This window comes from Pseudorasbora parva, chromosome 4 (genome assembly GCF_024679245.1).
Source record: "Pseudorasbora parva isolate DD20220531a chromosome 4, ASM2467924v1, whole genome shotgun sequence".
NCBI lineage: Eukaryota > Metazoa > Chordata > Actinopteri > Cypriniformes > Gobionidae > Pseudorasbora > Pseudorasbora parva.
This window is the reverse complement of record NC_090175.1, coordinates 16,145,078-16,160,495: the sequence shown is the minus strand read 5'-3', so window position 1 is coordinate 16,160,495 and position 15,418 is coordinate 16,145,078. Positions and strand designations below refer to the sequence as shown.

General features: G+C 38.5%; 2 long non-coding RNA genes across 2 annotated transcripts in view; one reads left to right on the top strand and one right to left on the bottom strand.

The window, feature by feature from the left end:
* LOC137073937 (uncharacterized) overlaps positions 1-15,418 on the top strand; it is a 189,382-nt gene that overhangs the window by 160,956 nt on the left and 13,008 nt on the right. The gene's annotated exons all lie outside the window — the stretch shown is intronic.
* On the bottom strand, positions 7,195-14,252 carry LOC137073936 (uncharacterized). The gene is made up of 4 exons (XR_010904830.1): positions 13,767-14,252; positions 10,511-10,816; positions 9,222-9,324; positions 7,195-7,721 (listed from the first exon to the last, which is right to left on the bottom strand). It is a non-coding gene; the product is annotated as an uncharacterized lncRNA (long non-coding RNA).

The following is a 15,418-nucleotide window of genomic DNA, read 5'->3' as shown; positions in this document are numbered from 1 at the left end:
GATATCACTTTGTAAATGTAAAAGAACCACTAAACACCTATAGACTTAAGACCCATGCTGGGTCCCAATTTGCCTACTTATACTACGTCCTAAAAGTATGTAGGCCTACTCTTTTTGAGAAGAAAAAGTATGCAAGCTTCGGGACTACTTTGCCATCTTTAACAGGCTCTGTCGCTTAGTTACATGCATCCCGTCACCGTTTAACTGCCCTGTAAGGCATCGTCAGATTCATCACAGTTCAAATCCTCCACATTCAGTTTAATCTCCTGTATCGGAGAGAAATGTAGCCGCACGTTGATCTGCAATTTGTTGGTCTTTAATGCAGAGACTCTCCTCATGAGTTTTTTGGGATATTCTTTTCAACATACTACGATTTGGGACATACTAATTCTATTTTTGAATAATAGTATTTAGTATGGATAGTATGCGAATTGGGACGCAGGGCTAGGGTACTTCTCAATATCCCTCCTCGTTTCCTCGCTCCTCTGTCCTCCATCCTATGAGCCCATATCGACGGAGCTCTTGTACATCTTAATTCTCTAATTGCGAGAATTAAGCGAGGAGACGAGGATCGAGGAGGCTTCCTGATGATTCGTGAGCGAGGATACACACCCTGCGTCCCAATTCGCACACTATCCATACTAAATAGTATTCGAAAATAGAATTAGTATGTCCCAAATCGTAGTATGTTGAAAAGAGTATTCCAAAGATACCCGGATGGTTTACTATTTCCGGTCCGAATTCGAAGTATGGATCGATGGGCACTCTCTGAGTCCGTTAAAGATGGCGAAGTAGTATGTCCCGAAGCTTGCATACTTTTCTGCTACACACTCAAAAGTATATACCTTTTCTTCACAAAAAGAGTACATACTTTTAGGACGTAGTATAAGTAGGCGAATTGGGATGCAGCAACAGTGATATATCGACTAAATGTGACGCACGCATTATTTCTCCTCCCCCTTCACATCGTGCCATAGTTTATTCATTATTATTATACAAGACAAATGTTTGTCAAAAAAACACCTGACAGTTGCACAATAATATCAAAGCACAAAGAAAATGAAAGAAACAAATAGAAACTAATACCATACAATGAATAAAAAAAGCAGTTAATAACTGGTAATATTAATTAAAATACGGACAAATGTGGTATTTTGTGGAGGTTGAAGCTTACAATATAAATAGTTATCTCTAATGTTCAAGAATCCCGACTAAATCCAACAGTGCATCTTCCTTATTCGACGACGCTTTGAAGTGACGTTATAGGGAGTGAAGATATATCATTTCACTTGATTAAATTCCTCCTTCCTCACGTCTTTTCCTCGCGTCCTTCCCTTGTATCCTAAAGGGGCAGAGCTAAGGCGCGAGGAAAGGAAGCTAGGAAAGGAAATGAGGATACACAAATAAGAATTGGGAAGCAATTAGACCTAATACACACAAGCTTGACGTCACTGTTTTTACAATTTCTCTTCAACTGTATTCTTTTCAAAAACTGCACTTTGAATCCCGTTTTCAAAAGTATACATTTTTAGGCCCCCAAAATGCTGTAGTTGTGTAAATGACCGGCCAAAATGCATCAGAAGTTTTCTGTTTTTAGTTAGATGGGAGCATATGTTGTTCTAGAACTTGGATATACCTTTTAGCATTGATGGTGCCTTTCCAGATGTGTAAGCTGCCCATGCCACATGCACTCATGCAACCCCATACCATCCGAGATGCAGGCTTCTGAACTGAGCACTGATAACAATTTGGGTTATCCTTATTCTCTTTAGTCCAGATGACATGGCGTCCCCGTTTTCCAAAAAGAATTACAGTAGCATTCCTGTATGTGATGCAGTGCCGTCTAAGGGCCTGAAGATCACGTGCATCCAGTATGGTTTTCCGGTCTTGACACTTACACACAGAGATTGTTCCAGATTCTCTGAATCTATGGATGATATTCTGCACTGTAGCTGATGACAACTTCAAAATCTTTGCAATTTTTCTCTGAGAACTCCTTTCTGATATTGCTCCACTATTTTTTGGCACAGAATTGGGGGAATTGGCGATCCTCTGCCCATCTTGACTTCTGAGAGACACTGCCACTCTGAGAGGCTCTTTTTATACCCAACATGTTGCCAATTGACCTAATAAGTTTTGGTCTTCCAGCTGTTCCTTAAATGTACATTTGTTTATATGTACATTAGCTCTCATGAAACCCAAAATGAGCCAATATTTGGCATAACATTTTCAAAATGTCTCACTTTCAACATTTATGTTATCTATATTCTATTGTGAATAAAATATAAGTAAATTAAAAGTTTGTACATTATTGCATTCCTTTTTCATTCACAATTTGTACAGTGCCAACATTTTTGGAATCGGGTTTGTACACAGTATATAATTCTCGCCTAAAACAGTTTTGGTCTTCATTTAAGTTAAAGTAAACTGCAATTGTTTGTTGAAAATGTGAATGGCCAGCCTTTAACTCTGCAATAAAATAATCTGTGGGACGGTTCTTAATCATAACTACATACGTACCAACATAAATCTATTTCCTGCATTGTCATCACAAAATCAGAATTTATATCAGTTTAAAATGTTTGATTTCTTAAAAGTCTTTTTTATTTGGTGTGAATGTCCTTTAGTCTAATAAAGAAAACAGGACTGTACATTTCTCTACATTTAAAAGTTTCCCATCCCCAGTCTGATTTATAAATGTTTTTCTCATAGGGACAAAAAAAAAGGATTTTGGATATTGTCATCCTTATCGGGTTTAACAGGACACACACATTGGGTTTTAAATGTTTTACGGGGACTTTCCAAGATTTTACATGCACTGTACAAACTGTATATTCTATCCCCAACCCCTAAACCTACCCCTCAAAGAAAACTTTCTGGAGATTTACATTTTCCACACAAACAAAATAACATCACTTTATACTTAGTACAAAAAATGTCCGCACAACGTGGTATATCTGAACTACACACGCTCAGTTTTTAGACATTGATGGGCTTTATTTTTTTATTGTCTGTACTTGTATGAAGCTAATTACCTCCATAACAATAGAAAACATATACATGGACTTGTGATAATAATGACTCACATTCAACGTAAAGACAATGACCTTAGTGATGACCATCCAGTCTAACATATACTGGTACAGTGAGATGAGAGATACCTCAATTCAACCACTTGCCCAATCAGATCAGAGCAATCAGCTTCCTAAATCACCTGCTCTTTTCGTCTGAGGCTCATTTCGTACCTTTTAACCTCTCCTTGCTCCCCAGGCTTGGCTTTTAGTATGACAGACAAAGTGTGTAGGGAGTATCTAATGGAGCAAACCCAGCAGGGTGCAGGAGGCTTTTGGGACTGAACCGGAGCCTAATGTCAGATGAACAGAAATATGCACTAAGGTAGGGAAGGTGCTGATATGCAAGGTGCAGCGACCCAGGATACACTGCTATACTGTAGCGGGGAAGAAACATCAGGAGGACAAAAAAAATAAAACACCTTACAAAGCTGGTTTCCTGGCAGCTTTTTTCTCTTTCTTTTCCCTTTTTTCCTGTTTTTATGCATCTTCATTCATTTCATCTCTTTCTCTATATTTGGGGTCTGTATGTTTTTTTTATGTTTTAGAAAGAAGTCTCTAATACTCACTGAGGCTATACCTTTACTTGATTAGAAAACAGGAAAAATAGAATTATTGTGAAATATACTTATATAAAATAAAATAACCTACAATTACTGTTTTCTATTGTGATACATAATGTTATATATACATACACACTGTATGTACAAACTAATATATAGCAGGTAGTCCTGAAAACATGAATGAAAAGTGCAAAATTAAAGTTGGTTTTGAAATATATACTGCCAACTTTAATTTTGCACTTTTCATTCATGTCTTCAGGACTACCTGCTGAAAATGGAGCTGATCATTGAACTAAAGTATTCAAATTTAGTTTTTGTTTGTTATTTAGTATGTTTCTTTTTGTAGACTAGCATAGTGTCTAACAATCACCTGAGAAGTGCTAAATATTACTCTTTTCACTTTTTACTTTTCAGCATGGCTGAAATAATAACAGTAGCAGGATGGGACGAGCAGCCCTATTGGCTATTGAGGAATCATACTTCAATGGCTAAAGTGATTGGGCTGGTATTAAAAAAACATTTTATTACATGAATGTATATATTTGTAATTCAGAACGCTCCCTGATAATACTGTGTAATCTGTAATGCAGTAACAGTGCCCCCTTTTGAGTGGAGAGGCCCCTGATCTGAAACCAAAAAAATACACCACGAGTCTGTGTGTGCTCCTATATTTTCTGGAAGGCTTTTTATGAATATCACCCAGCTCAGAAATATGTATTTTCTTGTTTATTTCAAGTAACATAATTTGTTTTATATAGAATATTAAAGGAGGCATAACACAGTTTCTGCCAATTTCATGTTAATCTCGATTTCCTGTAGAGTATTGCATCCTTCATATCTCCAAAGAGTCTTTAGTTAGATTTTTTTTTCTGTATTTATATAAGACAGTTACGCTGTATACCGCTTCTTTCTGAAAATAGCCGAACTTGTAAAGGCGTGCAGCGGACGGAGCTTAAGAATCTCAAGCACACACAGACTCCCTGGATAACTTTCGATTCACTATATGTTCGTGTTGTTTACATTATATGCACGCCGATTGCCAACAAAACATTTGATGTAGTTGGGTTATTTGGGAAGCTCAGTCATATTCAGTCAGAAAGGTCATATTTCTCTCACAACCAGAAACACACTTCTTTAGTGACATTGTTGATTTTATGGTCTAAAAATAAAATGACAGCGCTGTCGACGGCTCCCGTAACCCAAATGAAGCTTGTTGTTGATGTTCTTGCTCCTGATCTGGTTGATGTGTGCACACGCTCTACCCGGAGAAATGCCCATACAAGGGATTACGCACTTTATGATGTCATACAGGGCCATACGCACAACCGGCGCAGCGTCATAGTATGTCTCTGAACAGATTCATGCCCACTTTTAGGGGAAAAGTGCCAGTAGTCCGTATTGACTTCATTACAAAATAGCAGAACAAAACAAAGCACATTCACAGTCGACAGGCTTGAATAACTTAAGAAATCACTAAGATTAAACATGTGAAGTAATTTTATGTCCAGCCTGCCTGCCAAGAGCATGAAAGGTATATCTACACACTTAATTTGGTTAATATAAAAAACATGTGCCTTCATTCTCCCACCATCAAATTGTTGTTACAACCCCACCCAGTGGCCAGAGGTGTCTTACTCGGACATTTACTCGTACCTGACAGAGACACCACGCAAGGCAGTGAATAATTTAAAGGTGCCCTAGAATGAAAAATTGAATAACCTTGCCACGGTGAAATAATAAGAGTTCAGTACATGGACATCACATACTGTGAGTCTCAAACACCATTGCCTCCTACTTCTTATGTAAATCTCGTGCATCCATAACACAACGGGAAAAAAGTGCTTCTCAACATAACGCCAACCGTGACGCAAACATTGGGGATTATTAATATGCACGCCCCCAACATTTGCAAACATGTTCATTGTCAGGCGGAAATGTAGCAAATCAAAACAAGCTGCTCGCATGGACACACTTATGTTCCAGGCTGTTCAGGAGACGTGAGGACTTTACATATCCTTCCCACAGATAAAAAATGTCAACAGTCATGGTTGATGTTTATAATCCGATACCACAACAATTTAATTCAAGATCATTCGTTTGTTCATATAAGTTAAACCGATAGTCATTTGACAAGGCTATTCATTTTGTAAAAATGTAAGTTATATATTTATATTTTTTAGAACTGAAGTATGGTGTTTCCTATTATGTTTTTGCCTATTTGTATTTCAGATTAGACTACATCACAGTCACTGCGTAATGTTAACCTACATTGTGAGTAACGTTATATAAACATGCAATATCCTAATAATGTTTTCAGATCGTCCGTGCGCGCGCGAGAGAGAGCGTGCATATGGTTGCCAGATTGGACATGTTTAGATAAAAACTGGAGTATATACGGGTTTCTTTTCACGGAAAAGCTCTGTTTGGGGGATTTAATTACTGAAATCTTTCTCGTGCGTGAATGATCTAAAAACACCAAATAAACAAGTAAGCTGCATTTTATCAATCTCCATTTGAGATGTTTTGCTTAGTGTCGTCATTTAGTCGGTCTGTGTTGTGTCAGGACGGTCAGGACTCACGAGTCGCTTCTCTGAACAGCTCTGAGCTGTGAGCTGCTGAAATAAGCCAATCAGAGCAGAGCTCAAAATTTATATTCATGCCCCTTCCAAATAAGGCAAAAACAGAGCATTACATCCTAGGGACAATTTATAGGGTTGTAAATGGACCTGTAAAACTGTATCTGGACATTTTCTTCCGTTAAATAAGCCACATACCCTCTATGTAGATATCAGAGAACAATTTAACATATTGTTTCAAATCATTCTAGGGCACCTTTAGCTTTGTTTTTCAATCATGAAGTACGGAAGATCCTATCAGAAGCTAAGTCAGGCTAGTTGTATGGTGCACTCAGATAAATATACTCTAAATATAAAGACATAATATATACATTTAAAGATATTTACTTGCAAAAACAAACAAAAATTATTCATTTGTTACACTGATTTGACAGTGGGATAATAAAGGGACATGTTTTTTAAATTGACTAAATTAAGTGTGTGGATGTATCTTTCACGCTCTTGGCAGGCAGGCTGGACATATAATTTACTTGACATGTTTAATCTTTGTAACTTCTTAAGTTATTTAAGCCTGTCGGCTGTGTAGGGATGTTGTTTTGTTCCGCTATTTTGTATTTGAAGTCTATGGGAAGTCTAGGTAATTAATTATTTAATTAATTAATTCAAATAAAATTATGGGAAGTCTAGTTTATTTTCCCCAAAAAAGGGGTGTTGACGAAGTTGAAAGTCAAGTTCCCGTATGCGCCGGTAGTCCGTAGGTAGTCCGTATACTAAAAAAACTTTACGAGACTTATACGAACCCTGAAGGAGTGTATTTGGCACAGAAATGAACTCATTTCAATTTGTCAATTTGTAGCCATGAGAATGACTTTATCATCATTTTTTACTTTTTTTCTCATATTTCTGACCATCTTTTCGATTTTTCAACTCATAATTTTTGCTTAGGATGTCAATTTCCTTTTTATGTCATGAAGTCTTTTTATTTCTTATGTGGAAGAAATGGGCTTCCATAAATATGAATACATTCAGAATCATTCAGAAGTAGTAGTGCATCACAACCAAACAGGGTTTGTCAGTTTTCCAGTTAATAAAAGTCTTCATCTACAGATTCAAACCCTATAACGCATATGAACTGTAGTACAGATCAAAAGCTGCAAAACCTGTTAGTCTACTTCTTCATAATCTATTGTGTTCAGCGAAGCAGCTGAGCGGACAGCAACTCCATCGTGACAGGTGATACTAACAAATAAAACCATCACATACACCTGTGCGACGTGCGACAAGTCACTATAGCCAAAGCATCCCAGAATTCCTTAGATCTTGAGAGCCTTGCCAAAAGATGTCAATCATCTGTAAACCAATCCAACGTGAGAACAGGAGGGTTCCAGGGATCATGTTCTGGTTGGTTTAGGATCTATGGATCTGCACGGCACCAAGCGGCCTTCAGCATTTACTGAAGTCAAACATCAACCGTCTCACGTTAACCTTCCTTCTGATGAAACCGATAAAACCTTTCAGGGAGGCAATAATGAGAAAATGCAACCAAGAGAGCCACTGTTTTACAATTCTACTGAGTGGACGGGTTGACACTTAATTATCTTTATGGTGTCTCATATGTGTTTTTGCTTTTAGAAATCCTGAAAAATCACCAAAAACGTAATGATTTCGAACATGTCACTGACATCCTGCAACACTCCATAAATCATAATCATCAGTTTCAATTACGACAGCAATGGGAATATTCTGTCTGCAGGTTACCTGATTGAAGTGTGTGTCGATGTGTATCTGATGCGATATGATGTACCTCAGGGAGGGTACTTGACGAGAGAGAGTGTCTCACAGATCAGAGATATCACTGATCCCATAATAATCCCATGATAATCCTACTGTGAGACAGCACTTAATCATCCTGTTTGTAATGTGATATGGATTAGGCCATTAGCAATCAGCATGGGCCCTAGACTGATGCGCCAAACAGCCAGGAATCGAGCCATCCTTCTCAAATGCTCATCTAGGTTAACATGCTACAATTCTCCAATACAAATTAAGCAAACAAAAATACTTAAACTATTGATCAACAATAGAGGGCAATATTCTGATCAATTATCATTACTTCAGTCTTGAGTGTCACATGACCCTTCAGAAATCATTCTAATATGCTGATTTGATGCTCAAGAAACATTTTGATAACACATTTTTTGGGACCAATTTTAACAATTAACTAGTTGTTTTAATACTTTAATAGTACTCATAAAGCACACATTAATGCCTTATTCTGCATGAACATCCTACATCTCTTAATCCTACCTCATAATAAACTTAACCTCTACCTTACTAACAATTAATAAACAATAATTAGGAGTTTATTGAGGCAAAGTCATAGTTAAAAGTGAATTTGTATGAAACCGTGATTTCTGCAAAAATAAGATTTCAGTCATTTTTCATTGATTCTTTGATGAACAGAACGTTCAAAAGTACAGTTTTTATTTGAAATAGAATCCTTTTGTAACATTAAAAGCTAGTTTTGATCTATATAATGCATCCTTGCTGAATAAAAGTATTAATTTCTTTTTTTGTTGTAACTTGTATATGGTAGTGTACATAATACAATTTAATCACAGCAAGTGAGTCTCAAAAATATTTTTACATTTAAATTAGTCCTTATTTTAAAACAATATTAACTTACTCAAGACAATTATGCATTGACAAGACTGTCAATAAATTACACTGATTTAAATTAATTAGAATGATTTCTACCAAATCTGTTAATCAAGTGGGCGATAATCTCAAAATAGCCAAATAATGTCTTATTAATCAGTCTTTCCAGTATCTTAGTCCATCATTCCTACTCTACTGTAAACTGATGCAGTGCCCATGAAACCCCTTAGATATCCCTAACCAGGTTTGTGTTTGTGTGTGTATCAGTGTGACTAAGTAAAAGCCTTTAATTTGACCTGTATTGTTCCGTTAATTCACTATACCATCAGACTAGTGTGAGTGTCCTTTTCTACCTGTCTGTCACACAGCCAAAGGGCAACTTTCATCCCGGATCAGGTGACCGAGTAAAGCTTCATCACGTATGATCGCCGCAGCAGAGGGACTCATGAGACGATCCTGCACACACAAACACACAGTTGAACTCACTAACATAATGAGCTATTTTTCCCCTTGCACATATTGAGAAAAAGTATTTTGTTTAAGAAAAAAAAGTAATATTATGCAAGGACACTGGTTTCCACGAAAATCATGCAACGTTCCTCTTACATTCTTCTCTTCACCTTTAAACACCTGTATTTACTGGACTGTGATACAAAAGACTCTCTTCAGGTCTTTCAGAACAGTTCTTAGTAGGTTTGTGCCCTAATGACTTTGCCCTATGGGTGATATCTGGCAGCAGAGCTCAAATACATGAATTCTACATATTGTGTTGATGAATTGAGTTTGTCTTTGATGAGCAAGCCCGGTCGATAGTGTACCGTACCATGGTCTGAATGCCGCTCAAGGCTGCGTTCCCGCTCTAAATGAGAACAAGAAGTTGATAGGGTCAATACACACACACACAAACACTCATTTTTTATGTATGTTGTATTAGATATGCGTGTGTCATTGTGAGACGGTACTTCTTTTCACTTAAAGAGGCACCTTAGCCTTGTGCACTCTTCGCTCTTTTGATTCAAAAACAAGATATTCCTGAACAAAGAACTGTCACCCATTTTCTCCATTAGAAACTTGCTATGAAAACAAGTCTTTTACTGAGAAGACATCCTTGTGTCATTCAAACTAAAAAACAAACGGCACAATTTGCAAGGTTAACACACCTGGCAAAGAAGAAAGCCGCTTTAAAGTGAAATCCTAATTTCCTTGGATTGCGATCATGGCTGGCTGTGGCTCTTTTTCTGAAAAGTGTGCAAGCACCAGTTTGCTTTCACTAACAATAAGTGCTTGGACAGTATACAAAAAGGGAATGAATCAAAAGGGTCACGGCCTGAGGAAATGTCTTAACAGTCACTAGGAATATGTCTCTCGAGTCAACACACACACACACACACACACACACACACACACACACAGCAACGGACTGTCATGTGGGATGTTCAAGGAGCTGTGAGTGCTATCCTGTTTACACTCTCTCAGATGGGACCCCGAGCACCTGGTAATTAAAATTGCTAATCATGCACAATTACCCATCCAAGCTCCCCACTCTGAAAGTGGCCTCTCACACTCTCTGGAAGTGTGGGGTAAAGGGGGAAGAATGTTAGTCATCTTTTGATTAGCGTTCTGTGGCAGGAGCACCTCTCACCGCAGTTTTGTCTCGCGGAGCAGCCACCGCGAAGTCGGCGACAAAAGAGACGAACATCTGCTAGAGGTGGTCCGATGTTGCCAAGACCACCAGGCCAGGTGCGGATTTTACTGAGAGAGCTCGTTCCTGGGGAAAGCAGCACGCGGCGGCACCCTCGCAGGCAAACAACCCTTGGCCGTCACCTGTTTCTTTGTGCGGCACCAGCTGAGCGTGCAGGATCCACAGCTGCCTCGAACCCAAATCCCCCTCTTGTGTTTGTTTTCCTTCCAAAACGAGTCACCTGTTTTAAGTTGGTCACCTCGGGGCCTGTTTGTAACGGAAACCATTATTTGATCAGAAAACATAAGCAAACATCACTTCTGCTCATCATATTTTAGTTGATAAAATCCGTCAATGCCGTTTAATTGGGAAATTTTAACAGCAAATAAAATTAACTAATGATTTGATGAGACAAATATTGACAGTGCTTATGTTTTATCATTGTACATCCCAGCATATTTTGCAGATCTGAATTGTATGCTTTTTATGAATTTACATATGTGAAATAAAGGGTTTGTGAGATTCTGTCAGGCTTAGCTCACTTAGGTATTCATCCCCAAAAATATGGAAAGCAGTCACACACGCACACACACACGTACACGCACGCACGCACACACACACACACACACACACACACACACACACACACACACACACACACACACACACACACACACACACACACACACACACACACACACACACACACACACAGGGGCTTCCATGTTTTATGGGGACTCTCCATAGACACATTTAATACTGTACACACTGTATGTTCTATTCCCTACACTAACTTTACCCCTAAACCCATCACAGAAAACATTCAGCATTTTTTTCAATTTTTTTCAATTCTGTGTGATTTATAAGCTTGTTCCCTAATGGGACCAAAAAAAGCCCCCACAAAGTCAAAATTCACTGGTATTGTTAGCTTTACTTGTGGGGGCATAACTAAGGGAATACCAGGACCACACAAACCATAAACATAACGATTTTCACACTGAACAAATTATATATTCTATCCCCTTACACTAAACCTACCCATCACAGAAAACATTCTGCATTTTTACAATAAAAAAAAAAACAATTAAGTATGATATAGAAGCTGTTTTACTTGATGATATACAGGTCCTTCTCAAAAAATTAGCATATTGTGATAAAGTTCATTATTTTCCATAATGTAATGATAAAAATTAAACTTTCATATATTTTAGATTCATTGCAAACCAACTGAAATATTGATGATTTTGGCATACAGCTAATGAAAACCCAAAATTCCTATCTTAAAAAATTAGCATATCATGAAAAGGTTCTCTAAACAAGCTATTCACCTAATCATCTGAATCAACTAATTAACTCTAAACACCTGCAAAAGATTCAAAACCCGCAATCATGGGTAAGACTGCTGACCCGACCCTGTCCAGAAGGCCATCATTGACACCCTCAAAGCGAGAGGATAAGACACAGAAATAAATTTCTGAATGAATAGGCTGTTCCCAGAGTGCTGTATCAAGACACCTCAGTGGGAAGTCTGTGGGAAGGAAAAAGTGTGGCAAAAACACTGCACAACGAGATGAGGTGACCGGACCCTGAGGAAGATTGTGGAGAAGGACCGATTCCAGACCTTGGGGGACCTGCGGAAGCAGTGGACTGAGTCTGGAGTAGAAACATCCAGAGCCACCGTGCACAGGCGTGTGCAGGAAATGGGCTACAGGTGCCGCATTCCCCAGGTCAAGACACTTTTGAACCAGAAACAGAGGCAGAAGCGCCTGACCTGGGCTACAGAGAAGCACCACTGGACTGTTGTTCAAATTTTGCATGTCATTCGGAAATCAAGGTGCCAGAGTCTGGAGGAAGACCGGGGAGAAGGAAATGCCAAAATGCCTGAAGTCCAGTGTCAAGTACCCACAGTCAGTGATGGTCTGGGGTGCCATGTCAGCTGCTGGTGTTGGTCCACTGTGTTTTATCAGGGGCAGGGTCAATGCAGCTAGCTATCAGGAGATTTTGGAGCACTTCATGCTTCCATCTGCTGAAAAGCTTTATGGAGATTTTTCAGCACGACCTGGCACCTGCTCACAGTGCCAAAACCACTGGTAAATGGTTTACTGACCATGGTATTAATGTGCTCAATTGGCCTGCCAACTCTCCTGACCTGAACCCCATAGAGAATCTGTGGGATATTGTGAAGAGAAAGTTGAGAGACGCAAGACCTAACACTCTGGATGAGCTTAGGGCCGCTATCGAAGCATTCTGGGCCTCCATAACACCTCAGCAGTGCCACAGGCCGATCGCCTCCATGCCACGCCGCATTGAAGCAGTAATTTCTGCAAAAATATTCCCGACCAATTATTGAGTACATAACTGAACATAATTATTTGAAGGTTGACTTTTTATGTATTAAAAACACTTTTCTTTTATTGGTCGGATGAAATATGCTAATTTTTTTAGATTTTGGGTTTTCATGAGCTGTATGCCAAAATCATCAGTATTAAAACAATAAAAGACCTGAAATATTTCAGTTGGTGTGCAATGAATCTAAAATATATGAAAGTTTAATTTTTATCATTACATTATGGAAAATAATGAACTTTATCACAGTATGCTATTTTTTTTAGAAGGACCTGTAATAGGGGAGAGCAGTCACAAACTAGCACTTTTTAACTCTCTCAGTTTATGTAAATCCACTTGGGGTTCAGAGTATTTATTTCCCCCCATATTACTTTCACATGTCTAGTACAATTATGTTGTTGTGTTTCATTAATACAGTGTAAACACAGTTATACAGCATAGTTCAAAACATAATTATTAATCCTTTCTGAGCACACTCTCAGTCTTTATTTACTTCTTTCTCCTGGTTTCTCGATAAGATGAATACAAGTATAGAATGTAATAGCGTATAGTTCTAATAGAGGCACGTTGTAATATTACAACAATCCCCACCTGCACAACTGGGATTTAAACCCGGCTTGTGTCTTCTGCTGGTTACATCAGCATTAAAGGACTCTCTCATCTGTTAAATAACACAAGACTAAAATAATATCAGAATATCAAGTAGGCTAACGTTACCCACAAGGTCAAAAAAGAATGATATATTTGTGGGGACATTCGGTCCCCATAGCGCGGAGTTTAGGACCATACACACACACATAGCCTACATTTATGTAACTATTGGCCTACTTTTAACGTAAAAACAAAAATATAGTTTTAAGACCCCACCAACCTTTCAACTTCTTTTAGGGAGGTTCAAGCTTTAATTAGGGGGTCAGACCCCTCCTGAATCCTGGTTAGGTGCAGTCCACGGAGTAATTAGCAAGGCTAGTTGGGGAGGGCTGCGGAAAACAATCGCTCCTGCTGTTTGCTCAAGTTCGAGCCCGTTGAACTGACTTAATTGGCCGTGTAATAATGTCGACCTGAGGAGGGCTTGCGTGAAAGGGCTGTCCCGGTTCCCACAAACCCCGGGGCCAGCGCCAATCTAGCCTTGCTGAAAGACTGACGGGAAGAAAAGCGACGCCGTACAATGCCTCGCTCCGCTCGCTCGAGCGGGTGAAGGATTTCTCCGTGTAATTAGGCGCGCCCTGTTTCCATAGCCACACACGGCCCAGCAGGCCTGCTGCGCGCGGACCACGCGGAGCACCGTGGGTAGTCAAATTCAGACCGGTCGCTGATTAGGGTATTGTTCCTGTGTTTATCATCGGGGATGTTAATTACTTCGACGGATGATCGTTATTAATGAATTTCAATTGGACGTTGGTTCCCTCATATTAGGCTTATATGCGTAAAATCGAAGGTGCAACATTCCGGAAGCCCTATAGTTCTATCAGTAACAATTAGACTTACAACAAACATATCCAGAATAGTTTATCAAAATTAACATGTCCAGGACTGTTAATTTTGATAAACCATAATGACTCGCTGGATACAATTAAAGCAGATTATGGCGGTTTTTAGTAGGCCTAGGCCTATTTATTTACTTTATCAGAAGGAATTTCCTCAATGCAATAGAAATGTGTCCACCACCAACTTCTATCATGGTCATCAATTAAAAAATACATTAGCCTATAGTATTCAGATGTGATGATTGTTAAATAAAAGAGAAAAATATTAGTTTTAACAACTGTGTGCTTGCATTATAAACGTGGCTAGCAATATTGTGAGCCAATCAGCATTTATTTTCATGGTAAAATAATCCATTTAAAATCCACAACAAACAAAGGTTTCTCATTTTTCTGTTCATATATAACACATTACATGTCTCTCATGCTGGTTGTCAGTAGCAGAGCGTCCTCCACTGGCAATGCTTGAAAAGAAATGTTTTGACTGAAAGAGAAACCGCCTGTTAGTTCAATCATTTGTAAGATCAATAATAGGTAATTATGTGTTATAAAATGCACATTGTAGCTCATGTAGTCTCTCACGGGTCCATATAGAGACTGTCAACACAGATTGTTATTGACAAAACCAGCAGCTTTAAATAATACCACCTGTCAAAAATAAATCTATTTTATTAGGACTTTGAAAGAATAAAAATTCGATCATAGTTTGAAAATGTCATACTATGCCAATGTCTGTGCCAATTAAAAGAGTCAGAATAACCTGTTTTAGCACAGAGATGGAGACCTGTTCTTTTATTCGTAACATCCTTTGCAGAATTTCATTTTCTATATTGGTCTTTAAAAACACTTTGTTTTTTCCATTTAATATGATCAATATAATAAAACACATTCTTTTGATATTCAATCTTCTAAAGTCTGCTTACGCAAATAGTGGCTTTCAAGTCAAGATGGCTTTCTACTTGATCCAACCTTGCTTTTGAAAGTGATCCTCTGATATAATTTAGTGCAAAACCTGCATGTCTCTCTTCATCAGAGGAGA